Genomic DNA, 25734 nt, shown 5'->3' with positions numbered 1-25734 from the left:
TTTGCTTGTGTTCCCATAAAGAGGATAGAGAAGAAATCAACAAAAGTGCCAAGGCACATTGTTTGCAGTAACAGCCTTATCTGCTCACACTTCTCTTTATCTACTCTCCATGAGTTGTGCCTTCCACACTGTCTCTGGACGTGGCCATATAATTTCCTTTGGCCAATATGAAGCAAGCAGAATTTGGGAGCTGCCTTCTCTAGCTGCTCGTGCAGTACCGAGTGCTATGTGAAAAAGCCTGGGCTAGCATGATGGATGGTGAAAGACATATGACCCAGCTGCCTACCTCATATCCCAACCCCTAAACTAGCTAGCAACATGTCAACTGCAGAGTGGCATAGAATGAGAGACTTACTGTAGGGTTTAAATGTTGTAAAACTGGAAGTCATTAGTCAAAGACCACAAAGAAGAGCTAATAAACACTATCGAATCCTGCTGCTTTTCTATCTGATGCTATTCCTGAAAGTCATCCAAGGTCAGCAGCGTAGATTATTCAAAAGAAAAAGTGAACCCAAAGCAAGAGAGATGGAGGCCAACCTGGAAGCCGTGTCTGTCTTCCATTCCATCTACTCCCTTTGCTGTGGAGCCATGCGTGTGCCTGGCCCAGGCCTCAGGGAGGCAGAAGGAGGGGATCCATGGAAGCTGTAGGAGCTGTGGGTCTTGCTGCTGCCTCATAGCAGAAGGCTGAGCCTGTGGATCTGTGACAAAGCACGTGGGCTAATTGGTCCCTCAGGCTCTGTACCAGTGTTCCAAGCATAATGACTCCCACTTCACTTCCACCCCCAAATATCTTGCAAATATCCTGTGTTGTCACTGGGACGACCCAGAAGGATGGTATGGGGAGGAAGGAGGGAGGAGGGTTCAGGATGGGGAACACATGTATACCTGTGGCGGATTCATTTTGATATTTGGCAAAACTAATACAATTATGTAAAGTTTAAAAATAAAATAAAATTAGAAAAAAAATAAAATAAAAAAAAAAAAGAATTATACAGGGAAGGGAATTCTAAGACATGTAGTTGCAATTCACCTAAGCGAATACAGTATGACCACACTAGCCTAGATCACCACTTTCCACCATGACCCCAGAAGCACGGAGGGTACTCAGGTCCACCAAGGTCACCAAGCCCCCAAAAAACTGTTTAGTTCACAACAGAATCACAAGCTAAATTGTTGCTTTAAGCCAATAAGTTTGTTGCACAGAAAAGCTGATATAATCGGATATCTAAAAATGATGAGATGAGTGGATAACTGTAGTTAGAGACAGGGTAGGAGCTAGACCTCTCAATGTATGCCTTATTCTATAAGACATCATTTAGGTTTTTGAACCATGTAAATGTACGTGAGAAAAAAGTTAATTTTAAAACCATCTGAAGGGACTGTAGGACGCCAGTGGGTACCTGTTGCACAAGACACTATTTAAAGGGGTGTAGGTGTAATTCAGAGAAACAGAAGAGGTGTGTATAAGTCAGTTGAGGCCCGCCAGTCATGTACATCTCAGATACAGAGCAACCATCCACCCAGCTCCCTGTCAGCAGTCTTCTCAGAATCAACCTGTAATCTCTTTTTCGTCCTTTACTCCAACCTGTGATCAAGGCTTTGGTTCCATCTCTGAGTATCTCTGAAATATGCTGTCTTCTTTTTGTCTCCACCACCATCACTGCTGTTGTTCAGTCACTGAGTCATGTCTGATTCTTTGAGACCCTATGAACTGCAGCGCATCAGTCTTCCCTGTTCTTCACTGTCTCCCTGAATTTGCTCATTTCCTACTCACACTGACTCATGTCTATCGAGTCACTGATGCCATCCAGCCATCTTATCCTCTGTTGCCCCCTTCTCCTCTTGCCCTCAGTTCTTCCCAGCATCATGGTCTTTTCACATCAGTTGGCCAAAGTATTGGAACTTCAGCTTTAGCATCAGTCCTTCCAATGAATATTCAGGACTGACTTCCTTTAGGATTGACTGGTTTGATCTCCTTGCTGTCCAAGGAACTCTCAAGAGTCTTCTCCAACACCACAGTTTGAAAGCATCAATTATTTGGCACTCAGCCTTCTTTATGGTCCAACTCCCAAATCTGTACATGACTACTGGAAAAACCATAGTTTTGACTACACAGACTTTTGTCGGCAAAGTGATGTCTCTGCTTTTTAATACACTGTCTAGGTTTGTCATAGCTTTTCTTCCAAGGAGCAGGTGTCTTTTAATTTTGTGGTTGCAGTCACCATCTGCAGTGATTTTGGAGCCCAAGAAAATAAAATCTGTCACTGTTTCCACTTTTTCCCCATCTATATGCCATGAAGTGATGGGACCGGATGTCATGATCTTTGTTTTCTGAATGTTGAGTTTTAAGCCAGCTTTTTCACTCTCCTTTTTCACCTTTGTAAAGAGGCTCTTCAGTTCCTTGTCACTTTCTGCCATTACTGTGGGCCATACTATTCCAACAGCTCATATCCCTGCTTCCATATTGCCTGTCTGCAGTCCATTCTCTGTATTAATAGGAGGAATAGCCTTAAAATAGAAACTGAATCATGTATTGGGTATTTAGCAGTGAGGATGGCAGTGTCCTAAGCTCTTTCACATCCAACTGGAGAGGGGAGGAGACAATATATCAACAAACAAATCACACAGTTTCAGATGGTGATATGTGCTGTACAGAATATAGAAAAGCGAAGTCACTCAGTCGTGTCTGACTCTTTGCAACCCCATGGACTGTAGCCTGCCAGGCTCCTTCATCTGTGGAATTTTCCAGACAAGGATTCTAGAGTGGGTTGCCATTTCCTTCTCCGGGGGATCTTCTCACCCCAGGGATCAAACCCAGGTCTCCTGCACTGCAGGCAGACTCTTTACTGTATTAGCCACCAGGGAAGCCCACAGAATATAAGACAAGGTGATACAATAGAGAGTAACTGGAAGGGTATCTGAGTGGTCAGATAAGGTTTCTCTAGATTGGACTGTGGACTAAGTGAGAGAGGATTCCCAAGCAGGGGGAGAGCAAGTTCAAAGGCCCTGGGGTACACAGCCAAGGGACTGAAAGGCCAGCACTGCTGGAGCAAAGTCCTCAATGAAACCAGGAAGATGACACCTGCCCCCAAATTATTATACTGTTATGTTGCAAAGATGGGCGAGGTGCATTTGGGAAAGAAAAGCCCAATAAAAATACCATGGGTGTGCTGTTTGATTTTTGTTGCACCATCCTAATGTAATTCAGTGACAGAGACCAGATGAAGCCCCATGACATCCTACTGACTTGGCTGTGGACCCCAATCACTACACCATGGTACCCTTGGAGAATCTAGGCCTGAACTTTCCTGGTGAGTACTGGATAGACTTTGCATGGATGCAGTTCCTGATACCCTGTAGGCACTCAGGATTATCTTTTGAATACATGAATAAGTGGTGTCCCAGAGTGTGGCCTACAGTAGTGATTCTCAGCCCTGGCAGGCTCATTGGAATCATCTGGGGCTTTCCTGGTGGCTTAGCAGTAAAGAAACTGCCTGTCAGTGCAGGAAACACAGGTTTGATCCCTGGTCCAGGAAGATCCCACATACCTAGGGGCAATTGGACCCATGCTCGACAGCTATTATTCAGCCTGTGCTCTAGAGCTGGGGAACCACAACTACTGAGCCCTTGGGCCACCACCACTGAAGCCCTTATGTCCTAGAGCCCATGGAGCAGCAAGGGAAGCCACCGCAATGAGAAGCCCAAGCACCATGACTAGAGAGTAGCCATTATGCCACTCTACTAGAGAAAAGCCTATGCAGCAACAAAGACCTGGCACAGCCAAAAGAAATACACAAAATGATTTAAAAAAACAAAGAAAAATCATCTGGAAGGCTTTTTGAAAAACAAGGCATTTTGAAAAATGCCCAAGGCCATCCTCCAGAGATGCTCATTTAACCATGTATCAGATCTGGGGTGGGGTCCAGGCTTTTGTAGATTTAAAAGATACCCAGGTGATTCTAGTGTGTTCAGGACTGGGGACCCTGGACTTTCCAGTCCTTTCTGATGCAATTGCAGTTCTCCAGGAGGAAGATTATGGTGATGAGCACCATAGTGATTACAGAGGAGGTGGTGAGATGTGGTTGAACTTGAGCTAGACAGGATATACAGCTGAGGCCAGCCTAGTGAGAATGTGCCTGAGATCATAGGCTTTATCAACTTACTTAAACAACACACATTTTCTAATTACAAAATAGCATAGCTCTCTCTCTGGGCTTTCCTGATGGCTCAGATGGTAAAGCGTCTACCTGCAATGCAGGAGACCTGGGTTTGATCCCTGGGTTGGGAAGATCCCCTGGAGAAGGAAATGGCAACCCACTCCAGTACTTTTGCCTGGAAAATCCCATGGCCAGAGGAGCCTCGTAGGCTACAGTCCATGGGGTCACAAAGAGTTGGACATGACTGAGTGACTTCACTTTACTTTCACTTATAGCTCACTTCTTAGATGCCTCATCAGTCCATGATATTATAAAAGACTCTATAGAAATCAGTGCATGAGTTTTCACTAGCTCCTCTCTGAACTTAGCATTTTATTTAAATGAAAGATCTGCTCAAAGATAGATGTTTCTGGACATAGGCCTCTTCTCATTGTTTTCCTGTCTTCCTCTGTTCCTTCTGCTTCAGTTCTCTTCCTTTCTCCATTTCTTTTCCTCTATAATCTTACCACTTTCTCTTCCCCCAGTGCTTTCTAAAATGCTTCCTCAAATATTTGAAAGTTTTTTGTGTGTTTTGTTTTGTTTTACTCCAAAACTTGGACACTTCTCTGCATAGCATTGTGGGCAATCTATGGATAAGAAAAAAAAAAAACCTGTTCATCCAAACATTCCATCTCCTCCTCATGCAAAGAGGCCACACAGATTACGCTTGGCCACAAATCCCAGATGATACTCTTGTCTTCTCAGACCAGAGAAATGGGGAGAAAATTGGAGTTCAGGCATTTGACCCTTCTCCAGACCTTGGAAGCTGCAAAGTCCCTGTGAAAACAATAGACTATCAAGGTATTCTGGGCATTTGGGGAAGATAGGTCATATGAAATTTTGAGTTTTGAGAGCCTCTAAACAAATCCCCTCTTCTGTCAATTAAACAATTGATTTATGAGGAGTGAAGTTGCCACGTGGTTTGGATACACCCTGCTCTGGGGATGAAAAGAGAAGGAAATGTGATTTTTTTTGGAAGACCTTTTAAACTGTTGGCTGTCTAGCACGGAGAATGAAATCTGGGTGCAGAAAGGATGGGGAGGGGATGGCGCTGATGCAGAGTGAAAGGATGGATTGGCCAGGATGCAGTGTCTGGCCCTAAGTAAAGCATTACATTGCTTGCAGCTGTGGGATGGTTTGGAGGTCCCATTTTCCTAGATTCCTTCAGGGTCTCCTTTCTTTCTGATGAGGTTGTAAGGAGCCACGGGGGCCTTCTTGGCATGGGGGTAAGGTAAGGAGCCTTCTTGGCACGGGGGCGTGCGTTTTGTGTTTCTGGGTGTAGATGTGAAACTCAGCAGACCTGACACTCTTCTGTGAAGGGAGGGTGAAGGGAAAAGGCCAGGTGGGACATGGCATGGCTATTACAATGACCACACAGCACACTCTGTCCTCCCCTGATTCAGCACTTCACATTTCTCCAGTGAAAAATTAGTGGGAGATGCTCACTGTGTCTGGCTTTCCTCATGATTTAAACGCTCTATGCTTCACCCAGGACACCTGTGTTTGTTGAGCAATAATAGAGGAGGCTTTTGAGAGGTTTGCAGAAGACCAGGCAGTGAAAGGGATGAGTAATGTAATGGAGGTTCCCCGTGGGGTTGAAAAGAGCATGTGGGAAGATGTCTCTGGGAGGAGGGGATAGAGAAGGATGGGCAGTAGGAAGAGCTAGCCTCTTTATTCACCCATTCAGTGATACTATGTCTATTTATTGAGCACCCTTGTGGCAAGGTGCTTTCCTTGCCTAGTGAGTACAGCACAGTGAATTCGGGAGACCTTGCCTTCCCCATTTTGCTCATCATATTCCTACTTATCTTCCTTGGAGATTTCCTGACTCCTAGGTGGGCATATTGCCCCCTCCTTTGTGCTCCAGTGGCCCTTCATGCAGACATCCCTCTGGTGTGTGCTAAGTTGCTTCAGTCATGTCCAGCTCTTTGCTACCCCATGGACTGTAGCCCACCAGGCTCCTCTGTCCATGGGATTCTCCAGGCAAGAATACTGGAGTGGGTTGCCATGTCCTTCTCCAGGGGATCTTCCTGACCCAGGGCTTGAACCCACATCTCTTGTGTCTCTTGCATCATCTTCTTTACCATTAGCACCACCCGGGAAGCCCCATCCCTCTGGTACCCACCATATTTGAAAGTGAAAGTGTTAGTTGCTCAGTCATGTCTGACTCTTTGCAACTCCATGGACTGTAGCCCACCAGTGTCCTCTATCTATTGGATACTCCAGGCAAGAATACTGGAGTGGGTTGCCATGCCCTTCTCCAGGGGATTTTCCTGACCCAGGTCTCTAACTCGTGTCTCTTGTGTCTCCTGCATCAGCAGGGGTGCTCTTCACCACTAGCACCACCTGGGAAGTCCCATCCCTCTGGTCCCCACCACATTTATTATACTCTCATGTTCTGTTCACACATCTGTCTGCCTCATGAGATTCTGAGTTCTTCAGACAAGAATCAAGAATGCAAGAATCATGCATGTCTCCTGCTGTAGAAGTTGCTCAATAAATAACTTGATTAGTGGATTTGACAAACAGTGTTTAATTTGGAAAGGTAGATGGGTCTTCACATATTTATAAATATGATGATGATGATTTAATTCTCCACTCTGTTCCAGGCACTGAGGAGGCAGGTTTGAAAATGATATGTTTAGATGCATAGATTTTCTATTTTGTTCTCCAGTCAATCCGTGATGTCAGAACTATCCCATGGAGTATTGGCGGGTGGGTGAAAATCAGTGGTCATTATTTAGACATGGTCGATGCACTTTTTTTTTTTTATTTAGTGTGATCCTTCCCTGATTCATTTTTCTCTCTTTCAAAGAGAGAGCCAAACCATGCCCTCAGCATGTGCCACATCTGGGAAGTACTCAACTGCGATGACAATGATAATAACAACTGGTATTTGGTCTTTCCATGTGTCAAGATTTATTCTAAGAGCTTTGCATATTTCATTTCATTTATTCCTCATGCAATCCCATGAGGCTGATAATACTATTATTCTAAAATGAAGAGACTGAGACACAAAGAGTTTAAGCCACTTATTCAAGGTCACACAGCCTAGGGGTTGGGTAGAAGCAGGATTCCTGCCAGGACAGTCTGCCTCCAGAGATTCTGCTCTCAACTTCCCTGCAAACTGTGTCCCCTATTTGGCTGTTGACCCTACGGGGAGTTTTTGCACAAGGAGGAATCCAAACACATCACCTCTTGTGTTGAAGATCTGTTGTTAAAGACATTTCTTGAATTGACTTTCCCTCACCTACTCTAAATACTTGGCATCACCCCATCTCAAAAGTCATCTTTGATCTCTTCCAGACTTAGCCAGATGTTGCTTTTGTATTTTCACAAAACCCTTTGCTCTTATTTTTCATGTGGCATCAACTGTGATGGTCTAATTTCTCGTCTGTTTCCCCCTAGAGTCTGTGAGTTCCTTAAAGACAGAAACGTATCTGTCAGTGCCTAGAGCCTATTGCTCAACAAATATTTGTGTAATTAATTAAGAAAAAACTGCAGTTTACTTACAACTTCTCAAGAACCTTACTAAAAAGAATGCTGATTTCTAGCTGTATTTTTTCATTCATTATTTTATCCAATCATTTATTCATTTTTCAATAGGTGTTTATTGAGACAGAGTCTTTCTAGGGGTTGAAGTGATAAGATATACATGATTCCTGTCCATAAAGGGCTACTACAGGAGGTCTGGACATTAATCAGAATTGTCTAATTACAAAATTAGGATATTTCTGTGGGAGATAGGCACAGAATGCTATGTGAAAATATACAAGTAAACATAGAGGTCCCTGAGAATCAAAGAAAACCCATAATCCTACCAAAGGATCAAGTGGGTCATCCTTTGACTCTCTGGGTTGTGCCCCTGAGTCAGAAGCCACCACTGATGATTGCAGGACAGTTAAGTTCAGTTCAGTCACTCAGTCGTGTCCGACTCTTTGCAACCCCATGAATCTCAGCACGCCAGGCCTCCCTGTCCCATCACCAACTCCCAGAATTTACCCAAACTCATGTCCATCAAGTTGGTGATGCCATCCAGCCATCTCATCCTCTGTCGTCCCCTTCTCCTGCCCCCGATCCCTCCCAGCATCAGGGTCTTTTCCAATGAGTCAACTCTTCGCATGAGGTAGCCAAAGTATTGGAGTTTCAGGTTATTAGCATCATGCCTTCCAATGAACACTCAGGACTGACCTCCTTTAGAATGGACTAGTTGGATCTCCTTGCAGGCCAAGGGACTCTCAAGAGTCTTCTCCAACACCACAGTTAAAAAGCATCAATTCTTTGGCACTCAGCTTTCTACACAGTCCAATTCTCACATCCATACATGACCAATGAAAAAACTATAGCCTTGACTAGATGGACCTTTGTTGGCAAAATAATGCCTCTGCTTTTGAATATGCTGTTTAGGTTTGTCATAACTTTCCGTCCAAGGAGTAAGTGTCTTTTAATTTCATGGCTGAAATCATCATCTGCAGTGATTTTGCAGTGATTTTGACCAAAAAAATAAAGTCAGCCACTGTTTCCACTGTTTCCCCATCTGTTTGCCATGAAGTGATGGGACCAGATGCCATGATCTTTGTTTTCTGAATGTTGAGCTTTAAGCCAACTTTTTGACTCTCCTCTTTCACTTTCATCAAGAGGCTTTTTAGTTCCTCTTTACTTTCTGCCATAAGGGTGGTGTTATCTGCATCTCTGAAGTTATTGATATTTCTCCCAGCAATCTTGATTCCAGCTTGTGCTTCTTCCAGCCCAGCTTTTCTCATGATGTACTCTGCATATAAGTTAAATAAGCAGGGTGACAATATACAGCCTTGGCATACTCCTTTTCCTATTTGGAACCAATCTGTTGTTCCATGTCCAGTTCTAACTGTTTCTTCCTGACCTGCATATAGGTTTCTCAAGAGGCAGGTCAGGTGGTCTGGTATTCCCATCTCTTTTAGAATTTTCCACAGTTTATTGTGATCCACACAGTCAAAGGCTTTGGCATAGTCAATAAAGCAGAAATAGATGTTTTTTCTGGAACTCTCTTGCTTTTTCCATGATCCAGCAGATGTTGGCAATTTGATCTCTGCTTCCTCTGCTTTTTCTAAAACCAGCTTGAACATCTGGAAATTCACAATTCACTTATTGCTGAAGCCTGGCTTGGAGAATTTTGAGCATTACTTTACTAGCGTGTGAGATGAGTGCAATTGTGTGGTAGTTTGAGCATTCTTTGGCATTGTCTTTCTTTAGGATTGGAATGAAAACTGACCTTTTCCAGTCCTGTGACCACTGCTGAGTTTTCCAAATTTGCTGGCATATTGAGTGCAGCACTTTCACAGCATCATCTTTCAGGATTTGAAATAGCTCAACTGGAATTCCATCATCTCCACTAGCTTTGTTGGTAGTGATACTTTCTAAGGCCCACTTGACTTCACATTCCAGGATGTCTGGCTCTAGGTGAGTGATCACACCATTGTGATTATCTTGGTCATGAAGCTCTTTTTTGTACAGTTCTTCTGTGTATTCTTGCCATCTCTTCTTAATATCTTCTGCTTCCGTTAGGTCCATACCATTTCTGTCTTTTATCGAGCCCATCTTTGCATGAAATGTTCCCTTGGTATCTCTAATTTTCTTGAAGAGATAGCAGGACAATTAAATGCAAATTTGAAAAGTCTGGACAAGTCAGTGATTCCTACAAAAAGTCTTAGAATGGTTGAGTTAAAGAAAAACTATAACAATCATGGAAGCCAACTTCCTGTACACTGGAAAACCTCATTTTAAGATTCCAGGTAAACTGATTGTGCAAGAAAAATGTGAACCGGTCCCAGTTCATGGGGATTTATTCAATGTCCTAACATTATTTCTGGTAATAAATAGAGACCTGTGTCTACCTAGAAATTTTATGAGGCATTTAGGGACTTATTTTGATGTTCTCAGGTACTGATACTTTCACACAGAATTCTGAGTAAATCATCCTGAACCAAATTTGAATTTTGTCAGGGATTTATTACAAATTTGTCTTGGTGCTACCCTCTGGTGGGTAAAACCAGATAGCAAGGATCAACCTCCTAATCCCAGGGAACATTCTGATAGAGTGAGTTTTTGTTTTATTTAGAGGAGGGCTCATAAGATATTATTAAAACAACTTGAACATCTGGTTTGGGGATAAAGTCATTTTCTTGTGTGACTGCCAAGCCACAGAGCCAGGCTTACCAAGAAAGCCTCCTTCTCTCTCAGCCTTCCGAAAAGCTTAATACCCAACTATAATAATGTGCCCCCTCCAACACAAACGAAGAGTACAGGGGAGCAGAATGAGGTCTTCAAGACACAGGGAAACTTCACCTGTGGTTGGAAAATCTGAGCAATAAGGAGCAGCTAGGATCCATTTTAAATCTTTTCTCAAGCTGATGGCCTCCTATTCAAACTCTCAGTGAAAGCATTCAAGAAAGAAGCAATATCCAAATGAAGTGTTCACTGAATCCCAGGGAAATTCCTCTTCCCATCATTGCTGTACTCTCCTCTATCAAGTTAAGAGCTGACATTCAGTCTCAGAGAAAATAAAAACCAGTGTTAGCAAGTACCCTTAGACAACACGTGAAATAGGACTGTTCTCTCTATATGAGTCCAGTGCTATTGCGGTCCTCTCCTTTGGTTGTGCTATCGCTCTAGACAGGCCCTTAGTATACAGACCCATATTCATTCATTCAAAAAATGCTACTGAGTACTTGTCAGGTAACAGGCTTTGTACTGGGCATGGGACTTTATGATCTGATGGTACTTGTATTTTAGGCAGCCTAGATGCAATTAAAAGTTTCACAGAAGGATTATTAGCTGTGAAAGAGCAGGAAAAGAGACAAATGAGGCACTAGGGATGTAACTGCCTGCCCTCGCATGGAAGATCTTGTAGTCATTTACGCTACCCTTTCCCACATTTCAGGCAATCAACACAGCTAGAACAGATTGGTAAACAAAGTGAAGTCTACTTGCTGTCCCCAAACTTGAGTTTTCAGACAAGGGCAATGCAGCTCCCAAATAAGACATAATTATGTTCTGTCTTTCTATTCACAGTATCAAACAGTTGGAAAACAGCCCAGAGATTTGTTTTGCTCAAGCCCCTTGTTTTGCAGTGACACCCAGTGGGGCAGTAACCTGCCTCAGCCTCTCAGCTCACCAGTGACAAAGCCCTGGCTGGAGACCCAAGTCTCATGACTCCAATTCCAGGACCTTTGCCTGTTGTCTTCAATGGAGATTGTTAACATTCTTATCTTATCCTACTCGACCGTCTCTCCATTCACTCATTGTGCTTTCATAACTCAAAGAACCTAGAAGAGGGAGGAAAGTAAAGCCGAAGGTTAGCAGTTAGCTACATTTTGTGGTTGGCAAAATGAAGTCATGAGCAGTAGGTTGTAGAAGCTTAGAAAGGAAAAGCATATCAGAACCCAGGAACTGAACAGAGATTGGGTTCTTTCTTTCTTAACTGTGTGAGAATATCCAGGTGTGGAGAAGTCATCCTTCTTTTGAGTCCTTTAGGTTGTCTTTTCATGGTGGGAATCTGGGAAAGAAGGGAGGGGGTGGTAAAGGAGAAGTGGGGCAGGGACTAGATTCTTCCTCTTGTATTTGCTACCTGCTGTTGCTTGACCACCTACCTAATGCAAATGCTGAGGATAATTTAGTATATGCCAAACCTATGACACTTTTTTTTTTTTTTGCATCTGATAGCAGTTTGCCAGAGGCAGTCAACTATAAACAGGCTTTTAGGCTGACAATCCAAGGCTCCTCACAGAATTGACTCAGCGGATATTTTGTCCAAGGTACATAGAGCAAGTTTGCTAAGTCTAGGTCATTCTGATAAATTCTTTAAAACAGGGACCCCAGACTGCAAGGGGAGAACATCAAAGATCTCCTGGGGCTGTAACTAAGAGCTGGCAACTGGCCTATGTCCTCACTTTACTCCAGCCTTGGAGCCTGTAGCAAAGGAAGCTTACCAGGCAGAAGTTCTCTTCTGTCTTCTTTTTTTATAATTTAATTTTTATTGAGATAACACTGGTTCAAAACATTATATAAGTTTCTTGTTGTGCACTGTTCTATTGGGTTGACCTAAAAGTTCATTCAGATTTTTCTATAAGGTATTATGGAAAACCCTGAATGAACAACCCAATATTTTTATTTCTGTGTACACTACAGCATGCTGCTGCTGCTAAGGAGCTTCAGTCTGACTCTGTGCGACCCCATAGACGGCAGCCCACCAGGCTCCCCCGTCCCTGGGATTCTCTAGGCAAGAACACTGGAGTGGGTTGCCATTTCCTTCTCCAATGCATGAAAGTGAAAAGTCAAAGTGAAGTCGCTCAGTCATGTCCGACTCTTAGTGACCCCATGGACTTCAGCCTACCAGGCTCCTCCATCCAAGGGATTTTCCAGGCAAGAGTACTGGAGTGGGGTGCCATTGCCTTCTCCGACACTATAGCATGCTTACCACTAAAAATTTAGTTTCCATCCATCACCATGCAATTAGTCTCTTTACTCATTTTGCCCTCTCTCTGGTCACTCCCCCTCTGGTAACTAGTACTGTTTTCTGTTCTCTGTCTACATGTTTGCTTTCATTTGGTTTGTTCATTTATTTTTTGTTTGCTTGTTTTTTATATTCTACATATAAGTGAAATCATGATATTTGTCTTTCCCTAGCTGAGAAAGACAAATATAATAATAGAAAGACAAATAATAATATCTATTATTTATCATAATACCCTCAAAGTTCATCCATATTGTTGCAATGGTCAGATTTCATCTTTTACGATGTCTGAGTAGGATTCCTTTGTAATATATGTATACACCATATATTCTTTATCCATTCCTCTGTTGATGGGCCCATATCTTGGTTATTGTAAATAATGCTGTAAGGATGGTTCAACATCTGCAGATCAATCAATGTGATATACCACATTAACCAAAAAAATAATAAAATCCATACGATCATCTCAGTAGATGCAGAAAAGTATTTGACAAGATTCCATACCCATTTATGATAAAAACCCTTAACAAAGTATGTATAGAAGGAAAGTACCTCGCCATAGTAAAGGCCACATATGATAAACCCAGGGCTTCCCAGGTGGCAGTAGTGGTAAAGAACCTGCCTGCCAATGAGGAGACGCAGAGACATGAGTTCAATCCCTGGGTCAGAAAGATTCCCCTGGAGGAGGGCATGGCAACACACTCCAGTACTCTTGCCAGGAAAATCCCATGGACAGAGGAGCCTGGCAGGCTAAACTCCAGAGGGTCGTAAAGGGTCAGACAGACCCAAGCAACTTAGCACACAATGCATGATAAACACATAGCTAACTTCATACTCCTCTTCTTTAAGGCCATCTGCTTAGCTGTGACTCCCCCGAAGAATCAGAGCTTCTTGACTTGAAAAAAAATCTCAGAAGATTATCTAGTCCACCCCTTACTCCAAGGAGGTAAGTTAATAATGTCATTAATAAGACTATATCGTAGGTTTTCATGTGGAGGGAAGAAGAATTAAAGAACTGAGTGGGCAGAGAGTCCCAGAGCACCCATTGGGAACACAAGGTGTTCCTGGCTCAGGCAGGAAAATAATAGGATATAATGGATTAGTAGCCATCACCCTTTTATGTGCACCAGGATCACCTGGAGGCCTTTTAAAATAGATCACTGGACCCCTCACTCTAGAGACTCTGACTCTAGTAGGTTTAGGACTAAAGATTTTATCATTCATAGGAGGTTCCGATTCTACTGATACTGCTGGTCCAGAAACCACACTGCAGGAACTGGTAATAGGTAAAAAGAGGGAAAAGCCATGGCCACTGCCCCTTGCCTTTTGGAGGCCCTAGAGAGGGAGTTCATGAGTAGGAATTGTCCATAGTTAGATAGACTAATGTTATTATTTAGAGTCGTGTTATTCTTTTCCGTCTATTAAATGTCATACTTGAACTTTGTAAGAAAGGGAGTCCTGAGCCAATTAATATAGGCTACAAAAATCATTCCCTTAAGTAATTTTACTTAAATTATTTACTTAAGGGGAGAATTCACTTAAAAATGAAAAGATATAAAGCTAGCGCTACATGCAGGTGGTATGGCTGAGGTACAGGAATAATGAGGGACTTCCCTGGAGCTGGTGATCTGGTGAATGGAGGTGAGCGTGGGGAAAGAAAGAGGGAGAGGGAGACCAGGTCTCCTGTGTGCTGCTACTCCTTCAGTGTCACCCTAAGTATGCGGTAGGTTGCAAATTGTAAGTTGTTTTGTTTCCAGTTATGCTAACTTTTATTCATACTTAGAGACACTGCCCTGTGGGAGAAGGAGCCCCAGACCAGGAAGCTGGCAGGGCCCAATATGGTTGGTTTGTGATGCAGGCAAACCATCTTAGCCCTCTGCATCTTAGCTTCTTCATCTGTAAATGGAAATAACAATGTTTGCCCTGTAATCCTGCTGAACTCCTTGAGGGTCCAATGAGAGCAGGTGTAAAGGCTCTTTTCAAGAATATAAAGTGTTGTAGAAACGGGAGAAATTATTATTCATTCATTCAACCAAATTGCATTGGGTGTCAACCATGTGTTAACCCCCAGGGGGTACCATGAGGAACAATATAAAACAAGGTCCTTGCCTCTTTGTGGGGAAAAGAGGAAATAGAAGCTTTCTTTTCAGTCAGTTGTTTCTTCACTCCTTCACTCCCTCCCCTCCCATTTTGCCACTACTGAGAAGACTTTTCATGGGAACAGCAGAGATTAATAAATGCAACTTGAGAAGTTCTCTGGGAGAGAGTCTTCTGGTGCCCTTGCATGTCCTCTCCAGAACACTGCATATTTTCATCTCTAAGCTGGTGGAGATCAGCCCTGGGATTTCTTTGGAAGGAATGATGCTAAAGCTGAAACTCCAGTACTTTGGCCGCCTCATGCAAAGAGTTGACTCATTGGAAAAGACTCTGATGCTGGGAGGGATTGGGGCAGGAGGAGAAGGGGATGACAGAGGATGAGATGGCTGGATGGCATCACTGACTCGATGGACGTGAGTCTGAGTGAACTCCGGGAGTTGGTGATGGACAGGGAGGCCTGGTGTGCTGTGATTCATGGGGTCGCAAAGAGTCGGACACGACTGAGTGACTGAACTGAACTGACTGAACTGAAGCTGGTAAATGTGGGAGACCTGGGTTCAATCCCTGGGTTTGATCCCTGGGTTCTAGCCCTGGGTTGAGAAGATCCCCTATAGAAGGGAACGACTACCCACTCCAGTATTCTGGCCTGGAGCATTTTATGGACTGTATGATCCATGGAGCCACAGAGTCGGACATGACTGAACAACTTTCACGTATCATATATGTGAAATATATATATATATATATATATATATATACATATATATATACACACACACACACACACACACACAAAATGACAAAGGAAAGAGGGCAGAGGGCCAGCAAGGTGGGTGGAAAAGACCCTCCAGTTGAGTCACTGGGTCCCAAGCCTATAATCAATTTGTGGTTTGGGGGTAAAGTATTTAAAACCTCTGTGGACCCATTTTTATCTGTGATATGGTGATAGCTCAGGACCAAGATTCAACAGTCCTTGTTGTCTAAACATTGAAATAATTCTGTTCCAGTTGATGAAAGTTCCACACTCCAGCAACTAGGAGGTAATGCCTAGCATGGTGAGTGCCTCTCATCCTGGGCTCCAGTGCAGCTTCCATATCATTCTGTTTGGTTGGTAGCTGTGCCAAAAAAGTAAAAGTAGTGAAAGTGTTAGTTGCTCCATCATGTCTGTCTCTTTTGCAAACCCGTGGATTGTAGCCCTCCAGGCTCCTCATTCCATGGAATTCATCAGGCAGGAATACTGGACTGGATAGCCATTCCCTTCTCCAAGGGATATTCCCAAGCCAAGGATCAATGCCAAATCAATCATTAAATATATGTGACCATCACTTGACTATCCCTTGTCTATTCAGGTTTTGTGATGATCACATAATGGTCCAGTAAATGAATGCCTTGGTTGCTACTATAAGTGGATGCTCAGTAGTTTGATTTCCTTCTGGGCAGGTTTCTTCATGATGAAGGATGGGTGGAGGTGGTCAGAAAGGAAAGGAAGGCAAGAAGTTGGTAGGGAAGGAGCAGAGAGTGAGACTGTGGTAAGTGGGTGGGGAGGCACACTTCTCTCTGGACCTGGGATGCGCTTAGCCAGTGCCCTTCCCCACCCCCGGGGTGAAGTCCAAAGAGAAAGCAAGAGTCTTGTCAAAGGGCTTGGCATCCCTTGAATGGAGCACAGAGTGTTATTGTTATGTAGTAACAACTCAGGCCCACATTGCTAATTTATTCCATTCTAATCTCCCCTTCAGTGGGGAGACAAAAGTCGGATGGCTCTCCCTTGCACAGCCCTGCAACCTGCCACTGGGAGAATAGTTTCCTTGTTTCCATGGGCTCCTCTCACATTTGCTCTTTCTTGGCAAACCTGCTCAAAGGTATCAGAATCTGCAGGCACACCCCACAAAATGATATGTTTGGAATTTAATCAAGCGCCCCACAAAATGGGACTATTTACCTTGCCCCTGGAAGCGCTCACTTTAAAAATATTTAAAAGTGATCAAAATACAAATAATGAGGGCTCTGCCCTTCACAATAGGCTTTTTAGGATTTATGTATTTTGATACACATACCTCACTCTTCCCAAGAAGCGAGGTCAGGCATTTCTCTGGTTCGACATGTTAACGGAGAGAGAGGTAGAAAGATGGCCGGGGTCCAGTCCTATTTTTTTTTTTTAGTGATACTTCTTTGCCTTGCTCCTTGGCGTCTCTTTTCTTTCATGAGGGACCTGGAAAAGCCTTTCACTGCAGTGTCGGGTGGCATGGTCTGAATGCTTGGAATTACCAAGCTACAAGTGCCAACCCTGCAAGTGGCTTTGAAGTCTGGTAGGGAGCAGTTTCAGGCCTGAAAGTGAGGGCCCACAGGAACCCAGAGAGAAAAAAAATCTTTGCCACTTAGCAGTCATTTCGTTCCTTTATATTTTCCTCCCATTGCAGCCCCCGACCCCCACCCGAGGGGTTGCGTAATGCTTCTCTGTGATTCTCAAACCCTCACTCCCACCCTCCCAGCTGACTCTCAACCACTTCATTGAGAAGATTCATCTTCCTCACTCACCATTCCTCTCCTCCTTGAAGATTTGTTCTCTTGTCTCTGTTTTTATCTACTTTCCTTCTTTCCTTCAGCTGACAAAACCTTTGCCCTCCTTGCTAAGTGGAAGGCAACCCCTGGGCTCATGATCACCCAATGGTCTCCTCTCTTGGGTAATTAATTTATCCTGTCTTGGGTAGCCTCATGCTTTCCAAAAGCTCCTTTCCTCATTTTTAAAAAGGACCCTCACTCCCTCCCAGCATGTAAAATCAACACATATACCTCTTAACCTGGAAACTGGCACCACAGTCCTCTTGTTTCCTTCCTCATTAGAGTTGTTGAACTGATAGTCTCCACTGGTTGGCTCCTCTTTCTCAATCCCCCTAACCATACATCCTTTCAAACTGACTTCTGCCCAAATGACATCATTTGAATCTGTCTTAATAATTGCTGCCATACTGACTTCACTTTCGAATCAATTCCTCTAACAAACTTTTTCTTTCAAAAAAAAATTATTTATCTGGCTGTGCTAGATCTTAGCTGCGACATGCAGAATCTATGATGTTTATTGTAGTATGCGGAATGTTTTAGTTTGTGGCATGTGGGATCTAGTTCCCTGACCAGGGATTGAACCCAGGCTCCCTGCTTTGGGAGTGTAGAGTCTTAGCCACTGGACCACCAGGTAAGTCCCAAACCAGCTTTTTCTTCTGTCAAATCTCACCTTCACCTTTACCCACTCCAGGGTTTAAAATGACCCTGTTGACATCCTCTTCTTGAAATGACTCCTGTACATTGTAATAGCAGTAGTTCTCCTCCTGCAACAAAGAATAGTCTTTCTCAGGTTTTCTAAGTGACTCCTCCTCAGCTGAGGAAAAGAAAAAGAAAAACATTCTCAAAGAGTCTTTCCCTCGGCTGTCTTTCTCTCCTCCCCTTCCCCCACCTCTTCTTCTCTCTCTCAGTAGTGTTATCCACTGCTGTGACCTCAGTGACCACTCCTTACCTCTATAGAGCTTCCCTCCAGGACTCTCTTGCCTCCTGGATTCCAGACCTTTAATTCCAACAATCTGCTGGACTTCTCTCTTTGTCTGTACTGCTGGCATTTTAGCATAAATGAGTTTTCAAAACCAAAATCACATTTCCTTTTTGAAACCTAGTCAGCCTTCTGACTTCTTTATTCTTATAAGTGCTACAAATATTACATTAGCAAACTGAAACTATGTGACTGTCTCACTCCATTTATTTAACTCACTTTTTATATTTGTTCTCTGAGTTTTCTCTTGCCTCTGCCCCCTGCTTTTCCTTCCACATGTTTTCACCTCAGTTTACATTGCATGATCTCTTCTTGCTTGGATTCCTGCAATACCCTGTTAGGCGGTTGTCTCCTTGATTTTGTGTTCTTGTTTTGTTTTTGTGATTTTGTGTTCTTGTTTTGTTTCTGTCTTGTGCTCCTCAGCCAAATCAATCTTCTTGAAGCCCACTTCTGAGGACTCTTTCACCCTTTCACCTCTCTTCTCAATTAAATTTGGAGTCTTCAAAATGCCATACAGGTCTTTCCACAAGTTGATCCTAAAGATATTTCCAGGCTTAACAGTAGTGTCCTATGCGTGCGTGCATGCTTAGTCACTCATTGACTAGTCACCGACTGTTTGACTCTGTGGGACCCCTCAGACTCTAGCCCACCAGGGCTCCTCTGCCCATGGGATTTTCCAGCCACGAATACTAGAGTGGGTTACCATTTCCTTCTCCAGGGGATCTTCCTTACCCAGGGATTGAAACTGCATCTCGCATCTTCTGTATTGGCAGGCAGATTCTTTACCACTAGTACCATTTGCAAAGCCCCTACAGTCCTATAATTAACCTATTTCCTAGTCAAACGAGATGGAAGTATTTCCTAGTTATGCCCAGAGTGATTTCTAATCTCTGTCCCTTTGTTTATATTCTTTCTTTTGCCCAACACCCTCAAGAGCATGTTCACTCAAATGCAGTAAGGGCTGTTTCTTCCCTGCTGCTGCTAAGTCACTTCAGTCGTGTCCGACTCTGTGCGACCCCAGAGACAGCAGCCCACCAGGCTCCCCCATCCCTGGGATTCTCCAGGCAAGAACACTGGAGTGGGTTGTTGTTTCTTTCTCCATGTCTCTTCCCTATATTCCTACAAAGCTTAGTCTGGGCTTTGTTGTGTTCCTGTCCACTGTCAGCTTAATATTGCCTATTTTGAGAGCTTGACATCCCTGCTTCTCACTTCTCCAGTTCCCAACAACTTTAGGGGGAAAGAATATATCATAGACCTTTTTAGAATCTTGCATAGCACCTGAGCCAATATCTTCTACATAGTTGTCTCTGATACACATTTTGGAATGTTGAAGGTTTTTTTTTAAAAAAAATCACTGTAATTTTATAAAACTTTAAAATCAATTTCTTCTGTTTTGGAAAGTTTTTTCTTCTATTTATTTTTTATTTTAATTAATGACCAGAAATGCTAGAAACTAGTCACCACACATAAACATTCTCACCACAAACTCATTTATACTCAAAAATACCACTCTCACCAACATTTTTAGAGTGATCATGAATTCCTATTTAAATAAGTTAATGGAAAAAGAAAATATAAAAGTACAATTGTAATATACCCAGAAGCTTTTAGGGCCAGGATGTTATGGAACTGATACTTCTTATTTAAAAAAAAAATGCCCAAAGCTTTGTATGGAGAAGGAAATGGTAACCCACTCCAATATTCTTGCCTGGGAAATCCCATGACCAAAGGAGCCTGGCCAGCTACAGTCCATGGGGTCACAAAGAGTTGGACATGACTTAGCAACTAAAAACAACAAAGCTTTGTAATAATGAGACTTCCAAGGTGACAAGCACAAAGTCCCCTAGACTCTCTCCCAACACCCAGTTCTCTTCCCCTACATTCTGCCTGTAAGAGGATTTAAGGAAAGACAAATAAATGAAGTTTCTGTACCTCACTATGGAACCATCAGGAGATCCCTTACTGGTCTTTGTTTTTTCATGACCTTATACAACCAGAAGCAAACAAATAAAATTCAGTCAACTACCTGGATATTAGTTCTCTAAATTTTAAAAAATAGAATATTTGGAAAATATCCTTAATAACTAACAAAAAAGAGTTGGCTGTTGAGTGTAGGAACTGTGTGTCAGTCCCTTGTTTGTTTCTCCCACAAGATTAAATCCTGTTCTTAGCACATAGTGCCTGACCAATCAATTCTTGTTGATTGATTATAGATGGCTGAGGCGATGGCACTCCACTCCAGTACTTTTGCCTAGAAAATCCCATGGATGGAGGAGCCTGGTAGGCTGCAGTCCATGGGGTCGCAAAGAGTTGGACACAACTGAGCGACTTCACTTTCACTTTTCATTTTCTTGCATTGGAGAAGGAAATGACAACCACTCCAGTATTCTTGCCTGGAGAATCCCAGGGATGGGGGAGCCCGGTGGGCTTCGGTCTATGGGGTCACACAGAGTCGGACATGACTGAAGCGACTTAGCAGCAGTAGCAGATTTACTTTTAGGGGACTCTTTTGGAAACTTTCCTTGATCCCTCAACTCAGGTAAAAGTTGATGACCTGTATATCTGTATCCAGTTCACGCATTGGCTGAGAACGACAAAAAATTTTGTCAAATGGCTGTTGACAAAATTATATCTTTATTAAATGGAGAAAAATGTGGTTGGCTGGTAGGATCCAAATCTTTTAAAACCATGCCTTAAACCACATATTTGTGTGTGTGTGTGTGTGTGTGTGTGTGTGTGTGTGTGTGTGTGTGTGTGTTGTTTCTAGATGCATTTGTGTGTAGTTCTTTTCCCCTGACCGCACAGTGGAAACAATAGTTCGATCTCACTCTTCAGCAGGTAGACTCCTGTAGCCATCTTGGACCACTTCTGTGCCACAGGCAAAGTTTTCTTCTTCCCAAGCTCTATTTTGAAGCAAGTTCAAGGAAATTCAAAACAGCAGGGTTGGGTGAAAAAAATAAGAAGTCTTTTGTTCAGCATGTACAGTTTGAATCGTGTCAGGAAATATTGCTACTTCCATTTCATTACACTTTACTTTGGAGGAACCACTTTTTTTTTTTTTTTTTTAACAAAGTCAGGAGAACTCTAAGTCAGGAGGCTGTCCACAACTGAGTCTCATGGACAGATGGCCGGCTCAAACACATAACAAAGGTTCTGTTGTGATGTTGCCAGTTCTATTTCATGAAATCTTTTTTGGTATAAACTGGAGAAAGCACTTTGTTCAGTTAAAGATTTTTTTTCCTGCCAGCTGTCTTTGCCAAGGTCAATGTTTCTGTTACATGGGGGAAGTATACACTCCCTCTGGCGGCTGATTTAACACATTTTTCTTTACCAAAAGACCCATGGATCTCAGTAGCTAGAATGTCTTGGTGTGATGTACATTCATTTAACAAATATTTATTGAGGTTATGCATCAGGCACTGTACTAAGTGGTGTAGGAAAACCCAAGTCTTGCTCTGGGTCTGCCCATGTTAACTCACTGTTGGACCTGTTCATGAGACAGACACTTAACCTCTCTCTGCTTCATTTTCTCAGTGCCATATATCAACACACTGCTTATCTCAAAGCATAGTATTGAAGATCCAAAGAGATAAAATAATGGTGAGTGATCATACATTGTAAATTAGAGGTCACACCATGCTGAAAATAATTTAGTACCTTCCTGTTGCCCTAGAAATAAAACCCAACCTTCTTTCATGGACTCAAAGACCCAGAATAATCTGGTCTCTGTCTTTTATCCCACACCATTCTTCCTCTGGAGAATATCACACAACCATCCTGGCCAACCAACATTTCCCTGAAAGCACAATTTCCCCCTCAAGGCCTTCATATGTATTTCCTCCTCTACCTGATAAGCTGTTTCTCCTACTCTTTACCTGCCGAAACTCTTATTTATTCTCATTTTAAAAGCCACTTTTTCAGAAATTCCTTTGCTAATCACCAGCTCTAAAAGTGATTCCCTTTGTTATTTTCTTTCATAGAATCCTATTTTCCTTCATAACATTTATCCTACATAGAAATGTATTTATTTGTCTTTTAAAAAGTTACTATCTTCCCTATTAGAATAAAAGCTCCAAGAGAGCATGTGCAATGCCTGTATAATACTGGAGTGGGGTGCCATTGCCTTCTCTGTCATTATGTATACCTCACATCATTTGGAATTTGGAGAATGAATGAATGAATGAATGAATGAAACTTGTGAAGTACCGTAGAAATATAAATTTGTTATTATATAAAAATGAAATAATATGTAAAATTTAAGAAAAAAGGATTGTATATTTAATAAGTATTATTGGGATATGATTTTTTAAAATTATTTTAATTGTGTACTCAGTTATGTTTAATGCCATATATTTCATGATTGCCTAAGCAAATAGGATTCTAGAAATTCTAAACCCTCATGATGAAACTGGGTCCAGAGATATGAAGTGATATGTATGAAGTCACAAAGGGGCAGACACAGGACTAGAATGTGTGTCTCTGGTTCTTGATCCAGAGTTCTTTTCACTACATTGTGCTTATTCATGTATATCATTATTATTATAAAACCTCATTTCTTAAAGCTTAATAGATTTATTAAACTCTTGTATTATTTCTAGGCCGTACTGTGCTTAGTTGCTCAGTCATGTCTAACTCTTTTTGACCCCATGGTCTGTAATCCACCAGGCTCCTCTGTCCTTGGGGATTCTCTAGGCAAGAATACTGGAGTGGGTTACCATGCCCTCCTCCAGAGGATCTCCCCAAGCCAGGGATGGAACCCAGGTCTCCCTCATTGCAGGCAGATTCTTTACTGTCTGAGCCAGCAGGAAAGTCCTAGGCTAGAGCAACTATAACCAAATTGTTTAATATTTATCAAACATATTAACATATTATCTTTCATCCTGAACTCCTAGGACTAAAACAGACATAGCTCTTAGCTCAATCCCTCCCTCCTTTTTTTTTTTTGTATGTTTCCATTACTGAGGGCATTTTGTCATCCTTTGTGCTCAGAGGGTCTTTTGCATCTGAAACTCATATTCTTCAGTCCTGGAGAATTTTCTTGAATTATTTCTTTTATTATTTCTCCCCCTGCCCCATTCCCCATGTTTTCTTTTTCTATAACTGTATTTTCCCTTAAAAAAGAGACACTGGTGTATAGAACAGTCTTATGGACTCAATGGGAGAGGGAGAGAGTGGGAAGATTTGGGAGAATGGCATTGAAACATGTAAAATATCATGTATGAAACGAGATGCCAGTCCAGGTTCGATGCACGATACTGGATGCTTGGGGCTAGTGCACTGGGATGACCCAGAGGGATGGTATGGGGAGGGAGGAGGGAAGAGGGTTCAGGATGAGGAACACATGTATACCTGTGGTGGATTCATTTTGATATTTGGCAAAACTAATACAATTGTGTAAAGTTTAAAAAAAAAAACAAACCTTCTATTGAGTTTTTCATCTGCTATCATAACTTTAATTAGCAATAGCTCTTCAGTGTTTTTTGACTCTTTTTTTAAAAAACAAGCTGATCCTATTTCAAAGGTACAACATCCTTTCTTAAATTTCTGAGAAAAGAAATGGCAGAATTTTTGAAATTATTCTTTTCTTTGCATCCTTTTTTGGTCTTTTTGTCCCTTTTCTCCCATTTGTGTGATTTAGTCATTGTCTTTGTGTTGAGGCTTTCCTCAAATATTTGGTGATTCTTGGCTGCCCATTCTCATTTAAGAGAGGATAAGGTTGCCAGATGAGATACAGAATAGTTTAATTTGAACTTTTCATAAACAATGAATACATTTTCAGTATATGTTAAATATCACATTTTTTATTTGCTAAATCTGGCCATCTTAAGAGAGAAGCACAGAGCAGCTGAGGAAAGATCTGTGTACATGGATAAGGCTTGTTGACTCCTATGTGTCACTAAGCTGATCTAAATGGATCAGCTGGATACCTGGCCATCAGTATCTTTAAATCTTAATGTTGGGCTGGGTCAGAGTTCCCAGACCAGAGTCATTCAACCTTTAGCCTAGGGGATTATGGCATGGCTGTCAGTTCCAGGAACTAAGCTGAGACAAGAGGCTGAGATTCTCATCATTCAGAATGTGTGCTTGTAATGAATCCCTTGTTGTCAGTTGGATATTCCTAGTTTCAGTCATGCCTGTCATTCTTTGGTTTGGAATCTTACTCATAACAGCCTTACTGGAGAGTCAGTCTTCAGTCTTCTGCCAGAGGGTGAAGGGACCACTTCTCAAACGCAGTTAGCAAGTCCTATATCAGCTTCGGCTGCACACCCACTTTCAGAGGTATTTCTTGCTGCTGCTTTCTGAGACTTTCTGGTATTTTGCAGTGCAAATCAGGTTGCTTCTGGGCTTCCCCACTGTCAACTTAAATTTCAGCTTCATGGGTCTGCTAAGCCTGTTGCCCCTCAACCATCTGCTTTCTATCTTCCAAAATGTTGTTGTTGTTGTTTTCCTTCTTATTCTTTTTGTCCTTATGGGTTAATGTCTTTAAAATCAATCCTTTTATTGTCTTTTTTAGTGAGTTTGGGAGATGGAGTGTAATGTAAAGCATATGTTAAATCTGCCACCTCTACCTAGAAGCACAGCTATGAATTTTCAAAGTGACTACAGGAGAGTCATTCAGTTGCTCTTTTCTCAATGTTCTTTTTGTAAAATGAGAAGACTAAGAGAGATGATTGTTGATGGGCCCCACACAAAATTTTATGATTGTATAATCTCCCACATTATCATTCTTAACTGAGACTGTCAGGTTACAGCTTCCTAAACCTTCAAAATAAATTCTGTGTTCAGTCTTTTAAGGAATAGACAAAGACATTGTCTACATTTTCAATTATATTGAGCCTCCCAACTCTGCCACTTGCTATGATGGGAATTTCTCTGAAGCCTGGACTTCTGTGAAATTTATTTCCCCTCAAATGTAGACAATAATAGAAACTTCTTCATAAAGCTGCTGAGATGAGCAAATGAGTTAATCCATAGGAAAGTGCTTCACATATGGAAAACTGCTACACAAATATTAGTTGATGTTTTGGGGGAGGATAGTGCATCTTCTTAACATAATAGTTCTTGGCCTTTAAAGCCTTCTGATTGGGAAATCATAGTATTTATCTTTAGTTGCCTGGACTTAATAGGTGATGCTACTAGTCCTTGAATGTTGCCAGTGAGTTGGTTCCTATAGAGCACTGAGTCCTCCAAGACATTAATAATACTATTAATACAGGCCATTCTTAATGGAAAACTATTAATATGTTAGGTAATCCACAAAGTACTTTATATAAAGTCAGTCCTCTGTATTCACAGTGCAAAACTACAGTTCAGGAGGGTGGAATGTAAGGGACTTAGGATCCAGTGGATTTTGTTGTCCATGGATACCTGGTATCCTGGAACACTGGATACCAAAGGACAACTGTATCTGC

The 25734-nt window shown here is 42.2% G+C and overlaps 1 long non-coding RNA gene across 1 annotated transcript in view; it reads left to right on the top strand.

Annotated features, from left to right (window-relative positions):
• The window catches only part of LOC113892729, a 92613-nt gene that overhangs the window by 33501 nt on the left and 33378 nt on the right, over nt 1-25734 (top strand). The window contains exon 3 of the long non-coding RNA XR_003511114.1: nt 13537-13633. This is a non-coding gene — a long non-coding RNA (uncharacterized LOC113892729). The remainder of the gene's footprint in view (nt 1-13536; nt 13634-25734) is intronic.

This window comes from Bos indicus x Bos taurus, chromosome 5, assembly GCF_003369695.1.
Source record: "Bos indicus x Bos taurus breed Angus x Brahman F1 hybrid chromosome 5, Bos_hybrid_MaternalHap_v2.0, whole genome shotgun sequence".
In the NCBI taxonomy this organism is placed as follows: domain Eukaryota; kingdom Metazoa; phylum Chordata; class Mammalia; order Artiodactyla; family Bovidae; genus Bos; species Bos indicus x Bos taurus.
The sequence above is the reverse complement of the archived record's forward strand: the minus strand, read 5'-3'. Positions and strand labels throughout refer to the sequence as shown.